The sequence below is a fragment of the Triticum urartu genome, chromosome 4A (genome assembly GCF_056163025.1).
Source record: "Triticum urartu cultivar PI428250 chromosome 4A, HENAU_Tu73, whole genome shotgun sequence".
Classification (NCBI taxonomy): Eukaryota; Viridiplantae; Streptophyta; class Magnoliopsida; order Poales; family Poaceae; genus Triticum; species Triticum urartu.
The window spans coordinates 114,231,935-114,240,987 of record NC_141876.1 but is presented as its reverse complement, the minus strand read 5'-3'; positions in this window follow the sequence as shown (position 1 = coordinate 114,240,987).

Sequence of the window (9,053 nt, the reverse complement as noted above, 5' to 3'; positions counted from 1 at the left end):
TTCAAATTTGTCTTGGGTTAGACCATAGATCGCGGGGGCCTCTTTCTTTGACCTCAAAGGCTCAACGACATTTGGCTAGGTGAGGGGAGCTTCCTGAGTTTTGGAGCTCCAACAAAAGTGTCTGTGAGAGAGTTTTATTTGGCTCAAATTGGAATATCCTTCGGAGAAAATGAGGCAGGCTTATATATGGCCCACTAAAATATACTCATTATGTTTTCTACACACCAGTTCGAAACCTCTAGACCACCTAGACCTCTGAGTTGGTTCCGTACCCGCCTCCGGTCCAATTTAGTAGCCTCTGCACTCATCTTGCACCTCAACAAGAGTGCCATATGGAGCTCTGGGGCATCCAGAACTCCCATCCGGAACCTCTGGGCCACACATAGAGCAAAACCTAGGTTAACTTTGCGGCTTTTTACTTATGTCTCTCTCTTTCTTTGGGTTTTCTCTCAAGTTTGGATGTGGGTGTATGATCCCAGAGGATGTTTGTCTCCCACATTTAAGTTCGTCACATCCTCTTAATAGTTCAACTTTCTTATACCTCAACCATACGATAAATCGCAAAGATTTAAACACATGATCTTCTTTTCTCGTTTTTGCTTGGGATCTTCAACCACCTTTTATTTTCAACCATCAGACCAATACTTGTTCAAAATAGTGGATACCTCACACGTTCCTGAGGGATTTGGTTGATGAAAATTTGGATTCATATCATGATAACCAAAATTAAAATATACATGACTTATTATATTTGATTACGTATACTTTTAACAATATTTATTGAATATAAGTAGAATAACCGAATGAAAAATATTTTTCCATGCATGGTTTAATGTTGTGGTGGGTCTTTTCCCATGCATGATTTCATGTTGAGGTGTGGGTTATCCCATTTCATAATAGTATCGTGAGTGAGCATGCTTGCATATTGAGATGAATAAGTCAGTGAGGATGATTCTCTTAGGTATATAGGATAACTTGTAACATCATTAGTCTGCTAATTACTTGTCATTTATGTCAAAATTCACTTAGAAGTTTAGATGTGTAACATCCCAAAATTCTAAATTTTGGAATGTTATAAACACATAGATAGATTGATTGATTGTTTGATTGATTGCGTGAATTGAGTGAAATTCGAATTCTTTTGAAAGTTAAATGAGAGGGAATAAAAGGACTTTCCCAAACTTTCATATTTGCTTTCTGATCTCCATGAATTCAAATTCTTTCAAACACAAAACCCTAGAGAGAAGATGACATGACTTCTTCCATTTAAAAATGAAAAGGGTGTTTGAAAAACAATTGAATTTCATTTGGAAATATTCCAATTCTGAAGCTTTATGCGACTCAATGATTTTCACGAGAGAAGATAAAATGACTTCTTCAAATTATATGATATATGAGTTGGGAGTTTTAAAGAATTAAATTCAAAGTTCTTTTGAATTTATTTTCAGTTTGGAATATTAGATCATCATGCCTATCTTATTTTCTTGCTTTTGGTCGATCCTAGAAATTTCACGCAACTCAAGGACCTTCGGAAAGAGTTGGAGATTTCGTTATTTTCTTATTTGAGAGTTTTCTCGAATTGGAAAAGAGGATCATTTGATTTATTTATTCCATCTTCAATAATTTTTTCCGATGTCAAAATAAGAGAGCGGGAATAATATGACTTTCCCGAAATTTAGGAAAAATGAAGATTTAATAAATAGATCAAATTTTGTTTTTCGGTGTTTGTTTGTTTTTATTTGGATAGGGAAAAATGCGCGTTTTCAAAAATTGCATTTTAGGTCCGGAGAAAAGTTCATCTTGTTCGACTTATTTTTAGGAGTCGGGGAAAATTTACTTTATTAGTTTTGGAGTTCGGTAAATTTTGTTTTTGTGTGTTTTTCCGAGCGCGGAACCGTTTAAGGCCCAAGCCGCCGACCGGCCAGCCAAGGCCAAGGCCATCGCCGCACCGCGCGCGTGCCCAGGCTCCAAGAGCCGCCGCCTTTGTCTTTTGGAAGTCCTAGTAGGACTTTTGTCCTACTTTCGTATATTCTTTTTCTATTTCTAGATCTTTTCCTTCCCTCTTTTCTATTCCTATTCCTACTCTATTTCTTGTTCCCTACCCCAAGAAACCCTCTCCCCTCACCTATATAAATACCCCAACACCCCCCCCCCCTCCAAACACATCAAATCAAAACCTCTCTCTCCACCACCCGCCGCCTTGCCCGCCGCCTCACCCGCGCCGCCGCCCTTGTGCATCGCCGCCGCACCCCTCACCCGCCGCCGTGCCTCTCACCTGCGCCGCGCCCTGCGTCACCCGCTGCCGCCGCGCCTTGCCTACACCGCCGCCGCGCCACCCCTCACCCGCCGCCGCGCCCCTCAACCGCGCCACGCCGCCTCGCCCGCCGCCTCACCCGCGCCGCCGCCCTTGTGCATCGCCGCCGCGCCCAACACCGCCATACACCGCCGCCGCCGCCATGCGTCACCGCGCCGCCGCCGCCCTGCGTCAACGCCGCCGTCGCCGCCGTTCGCCGGAGGTACCGCGCCGCGTCTCTTATTTCCCTCGGTTCGGTTTATCTTATAAACCGTTCCGATTCTTTTCTTCTCTACCGATTCGTTTTCTCTCCGATTCTTCGCCAAACCGTTCCGGTTTTCTAGATCGGTTTTCGTTCTTCTTTCAGACCGTTCGTTTCAACGAACGTGAGCACCGGATTCTTCTAGGTTAACGAACATCCGTTCGTTTAACCATTCTTCTTTTTCTTTTTGTCGGATTTATTTCGCGATCGCGATCTCAGATCCGATCTTCGTTCTAGTTTATCTTCTCGCTCGTTTATCGGAATCAGGTGATTCAAGCGCCTGGAGTTTCGTCTCGAAACCGCCGTTCCGTCTAATCAACTTAAACAAGTTCTTGCTACTGTAAAATTTTGACCTAGTTCAACTTGCTAGAACCGAGTTGTTTTCTTCCGCCGTTTGTTTTCCGTCGTTTGTTCGGTTCGTTCTTTCTTTGCAACCGGAGTTCTTAAGTTGAACTATCTGGTTCGTTCTCTCGTTCGAGTTTTACTTGTGCATTAGATGAGTACTTATTGTGTGGTTACTATTGTTTGCTTACGATAGATTGACCGGAGTGTGACGAGTAGATCTATCACGAGTTTTGAGTGCGAATCATCTTCATCAACATTGCAGGCAAGTTCACACTTTGATCATACCTTTTCTACAACCCCGTTTTATTGCAATAGATCAATCCTCACACACTGCATGATTAGGATCTAATTAAATTGTGGGATGGGAAGTACATGAGGTAGTACCTATTACCTGTATTACTATGAAACCTTTGGGAGTTACTTCTACGTTTGCTTATTATGCCATGCTATGCTAGTAGACGTGGATTGGGTGAGTGATATCCATGACAGATGTGAGATTGATAATTTTAATGGTTTATCTAAGGTGGCAACCTAACACACATCTGGGTGGATTGAGGCACCTGATGTCTATCAGGACTTGCCTGTTTTTTTTGGACCGCCACCCAGGCTCAAAGGGATCATAAGATAATTCATGCTAGAAACTTCCGTGTGCAGCCACATGCTACTATGGGCTCTGGCATAGTTGACTAAGTTGTGCGAACTCTGTGGACTAGCAGATGTAGGGGATGTAGGTGTACCGGTCTACCCCACATGTAAGGTGCTAGTGCTTCTGAAAGACTATGTCTCGGTCATCCGTTTCTCAAACACCATGTAGTGCGAGAAAACAAACGGAGGCGATCGAGTCATGTGGGGAAAAGTGCGCAAACCTCTGCAGAGTAACAAACTAATCATGATTAGCCGTGTCCCCGGTTATGGACAACTTGAGTATCTAGTACTTGAATATCATTGTGAATCTCATCACATTACTTCTAATTAATGTTGCTGGGTTTTAATTATTTTTAATTGGGATTGAGAATGCTGTCAACCATTCTCAATGTTTCACAACCACCATGATAGTTAAATAAATTTATTCCTTTGCAGTAGGGAAAAATTGGCTTTACGCAAAAACCTTATAACCATAGAGCTTTTCCACCAGCCAAATATGCATGTAGTGATAGCCATTGTTCATTATTCTCTATGGTGTGAATTTGCCAGTACATTCAATGTACTGACCCGTTTTCGGGCTGCAACGTCTCATGTTGCAGGATTATCTTACGACGAGTAAGTGATACGTTAGGGTTACGATTTCTACACTCAACTTTGCCGTTGGTGTTGATGGGTAACCACAACCTTGTTGCTTCCGCGATTTTGGATTTGAGGTAATAGTATTTACGTTACCTTATACATGTGATTTACCTCTGTTATAAATCCTTCGAGTACTGTGTGTGTCAGCATACCGATCCAGGGATGACACGTAAGCACAGAGACTTGACCCATTCGGGTCGGGTCGCTACAAGATGGTATCAGAGCACATGTTGACTGTAGGACGTGACCCTAGAAATTGGCAAGCCCATAGCAAAGATTTTTCTCTACAACTTTCCCTTTCAAAAAGATCTTTTACCTCTCTTCTCTTCTGAGCTTATTCAAAAATTCCCTTTAGTGAGACCATACCCCTTTCCCTTTTGACCACCCGAAGATTTGACTGATGAGACCATTCCAAGAAGTACAGGATATCAGACTAGTAAGACCATTCGAAATGAAGAGGATTTTACCATACATTATGATAATGGAAACTACAACGGTTGAAGACTCCGAAGACTAGGAGAATCTGAAGGCTCTGAAGAATCCCTAGATTTGTATGGCCTAAGAAGGCTACCCTTATGGAACTTGGCAGACTATGGAAGCTGTCAATACCCGAGATCAAGGTGTATGGGAGAAAGACCGAAACAAGGAGCATGAGAACTCAAAGTTCTGTTAAGAAAAACCCTAAGGCAGAAGATATCAACTATGGAATGATAGCTCATGAATGACAAGAGCAGAAACATGGTTATCCGTGATGTCATCGCCCGCTGATACTACTGTCACTGTGCTGAGTTAAGGATGCATTTCTTCAGAATGGATTTGATGGAAGAAGGCTGATGGAGCACCTAATTGTAAGATGAAGTTTTAACCTTAGCCGGTGTAACACCAGGGTCTGGAGTAGTACATCAAGAAGTTTAAGGTGGAGCTACAAGAAGCCGTATTTTGACAAGGAGCATTTCGTGAAGAACTCAGGAACCAAAAGCTGAAAATAGCCAATCTGGAGGAGCTACAACCTCGAGATACCGGAGATTTGTCAGGAACTGGAGGACAGTATGACCATGGCTCATGCCAAGGATGTTGAAACCTAGAAGTTTGGAATACAACTCCAGAATATTAAAGGATGTCACGAGAGACTTCGCGTCAACAGAGTTGATCTGGCAAAAGAACTTGAGAAGGACAAGCATGATTGTAAGAAGCCATTGGAGGCATGAACAAGACTTGAAGAGTTTGGCGATGTTGACCTTTAGAAGACCAAACCCCTGTTATACACCTATGTTAGATGCGACGTTTGTGAGCTATCATTTGTTTGATGTTTTTCCGACAGCCACAATAAAACCTGTCTTTTCAAAAACTTCTGTTTGTATTGTGTGCTTTCCTCTCTCTTGATCTCTCTTATCTCACCCCAAAACCCATGGACCTAATAGAGGATGAATGAAGATGAGCTTGTATTTTCTGGACGGATGAGTCAATTGGAGACAGACCGATGGATTCAGAACATGGAGGATCATATGGAGAACAACCCTATAGTCGGAAAGGATACGGCCCAGCATGCTCTTCAATGCTTTGAAAAAGGTGCTGCTACTTGGTGGAGGATGTACCAAACCATCAATGGATGGCAAGGAGTAACCACTTGGAAAGAATTTAAGTTGACTTTGCTAAAGTCTCAGTTTGTGTCCCAGAAGTTGAAGCCTTATGGAAAGGATATGAGGAAACCATGTGCATGCAAGATTTGTGGAGAAATCGGACACACCCATAAAGAACACGAGGATGAATGCCCTAATTGTGAAGGAAGTCACCTAGCTGAAGAATGCCCAACTAGGCAGATCACTTGTTTCTTGTGTGAAGGGACTACCCACTACCCTGCACAGTGTCACATTTACCCCTTGGTACAAAGAACCATCCAGCAGAAGGAAGAAGCAATGAAAGGAGCCCTTATGGAAGTTTTAGAAGAACCTGCGATGAAGGAAGAGGTGGAGGACACACCGAAAGAGGAACCAATTAAACCCTGCACCAAGTCTTGCTATTCATGTGGAGAAGAAGGACACGTATCTCAAAATTGTATGAAGGGGGATCTAGTAGAATTCCCGACAGAGGAAGTAGAATATGACCCACAGGAAATAGAAGCCATGATTGGAATGGAAAGGTCCAGGAAGAGAAACCGATTGGAGCCCAGGAGGAACCTGAGTCATATCATCTGTTACAGATGCAAGGAGTCAGGGCACTACCTCCACAGTTGCCCAAAAAGGAAGCCAAGAACCCATGGAGGCTATATAATCACAAGAAAACCTCAAAACTTGTCAGATGTAATATGTTTCCGTTGTAATAAAGCAGGGCACTTTGCCAGAGAATGCCCCAAAGAGAAGGAAACTTGTGCTAGATAGTTGAGTTTGCAACAAAAGAAATGGAGTAGTAGAAGTGAGAACATTTTTCTTTTATATAGAGGTATTGAGTTGAGGCATGTAATGGAAAAACGGGAGATTGTAATGATTTGAGAATTAATAAAGTTAGCCTCGTTGGTACTGATATGGATTCTATGAGTTGTTACTCTATGAAGAAGGATTTTGACCATTTTTGAGGATAAGAGAAATATGGTCTATGGAAGATTTGTGCATTTTAAGGGTGGTAGTACCCTGTAAGAACCGTTGACCCCTGGAAAAGATAAGGATACTCCACTGCGTGGATTTTGGACAAAATGAATACGAGTTTTGTCTCGATATGTGTGATGCCCCAAGAGTATGTGGGATGAAGTTGGAGACCGACAGTTGTTTGGACCAAATGTGATCAAGGAGTCAGAAGAGAATGTTAAGTTGATTCGAGATAGGCTGAAGGTAGCTCAGTCCAGGTAGAAGAGTTATGTAGACTCAAAAACTCAAGGAGGTAGTCTATGAAATTGGAGACAAAGTATGTCTTCATGTGTTTCCTCTGCGAGGAGTTAAACGATTTGGAGTTAAGGTAAAGATAGCCCCGAGACTTGTAGGACCATACCGAGTTTTGGAGCGTATGGAGAAGTGGCCAACAAGTTGGAGTCACCCGAAGGACTGTCAGGAGTTCAAGATGTGTTTCACGTTTCCCAGTTGAAGAAGTGCCATGCAAAGATGGCCAATATTCCCCTGTAAGGACGCTTGACCCTGGAAAGGATAATGATGTTCCACGAAGTAGAGTATGGACTTCATAAGTATAAGATTTTATCTCGGTATGAGGGATACCCCGAGGATGAAGAAATAAATTACTATTGGATATAAAGGAGGTATGATGTTGGAAATATGGATCAATGGAAACTCCATGATGAGTCAGAGTAATCATGTCCTAATATTGGTGCCAATAGAAGGAAGGAAGATGATACAATTGGATGGGTTTAAGAATACTAGGAAGTTGGAAGTTGGAATAATGAACAGTTGCCCGATGATAAGTTCAAGGACTACAAGTGATGAGATGGGCCATAACCCACAGGCCCCAGGACCTGCCAAGAAGCAAGCACATTCTTGCTGAAGGAAGGACCCATACCTTTGTCGACAGACGATTTTATAGGAGTTTACGCAAAACCTGAGAGTTGTGAAGGAACGATAGATGTTTGTCTGGCTTGCAGAATCCATGGATTATCCGAACTTAGTTCGTCGACAAGAGAAATTCTGCAATGCTTGTGAGGATGACCGAGTGTTAGAATGCGAGATTCGCTAAACTGTATACATGGTAATGATTTGGGTGCGGGATGGATTGATCACCATACCGACTTACTCTTATTATTCGCCTTGCTATATGGGATGGTAAATCTGAGTGACTTGCCTATAGTAGAGAGACGACGATATTAAACCTTGTTAAACCTTAGAATGGTATAAGAATTTTTCCCTTGTACACGGCAGCTTTTTGCCAACCGTAGGTTATACGGTGAGGATCAACCCAGACCCATTTCCTGCAGGAGAAACCACAAATTGTTGACCATCATGAGATATCGATAGTTGTTTAGTTTTGGCGCCAGACCCGTCAGCTAAGAAGACCCGATCTCGAAATAACCTGACCAAGAGGAAAGGACAAAAGACTTGTGGTAAGGTTATGCCACTACCGGAAGAGCCCGGATAAGGAATTATCCTGAAGATCTAAGAAGACCGACGCTGTCAAGAATATGGATGAAGTATAAGAGTTTTGATGGAACTGTAACCATGCTTCTAAGGGTGGTAGCACCCCAGACCCCGTGTGATGATCGATGGATTTTGAGAAGACCCCAAACCCTAACCTTTTCTTTCTAGCCTCTCCGAATCTCGAGGACGAGATTCATTTTAAGGGTGGTAGGTTTGTAACATCCCAAAATTCTAAATTTTGGAATGTTATAAACACATAGATAGATTGATTGATTGTTTGATTGATTGCGTGAATTGAGTGAAATTCGAATTCTTTTGAAAGTTAAATGAGAGGGAATAAAAGGACTTTCCCAAACTTTCATATTTGCTTTCTGATCTCCATGAATTCAAATTCTTTCAAACACAAAACCCTAGAGAGAAGATGACATGACTTCTTCCATTTAAAAATGAAAAGGGTGTTTGAAAAACAATTGAATTTCATTTGGAAATATTCCAATTCTGAAGCTTTATGCGACTCAATGATTTTCACGAGAGAAGATAAAATGACTTCTTCAAATTATATGAAATATGAGTTGGGAGTTTCAAAGAATTAAATTCAAAGTTCTTTTGAATTTATTTTCAATTTGGAATATTAGATCATCATGCCTATCTTATTTTCTTGCTTTTGGTCGATCCTAAAAATTTCACGCAACTCAAGGACCTTCGGAGAGATTTGGAGATTTTGTTATTTTCTTATTTGAGAGTTTTCTCGAATTGGAAAAGAGGATCATTTGATTTATTTATTCCATCTTCAATA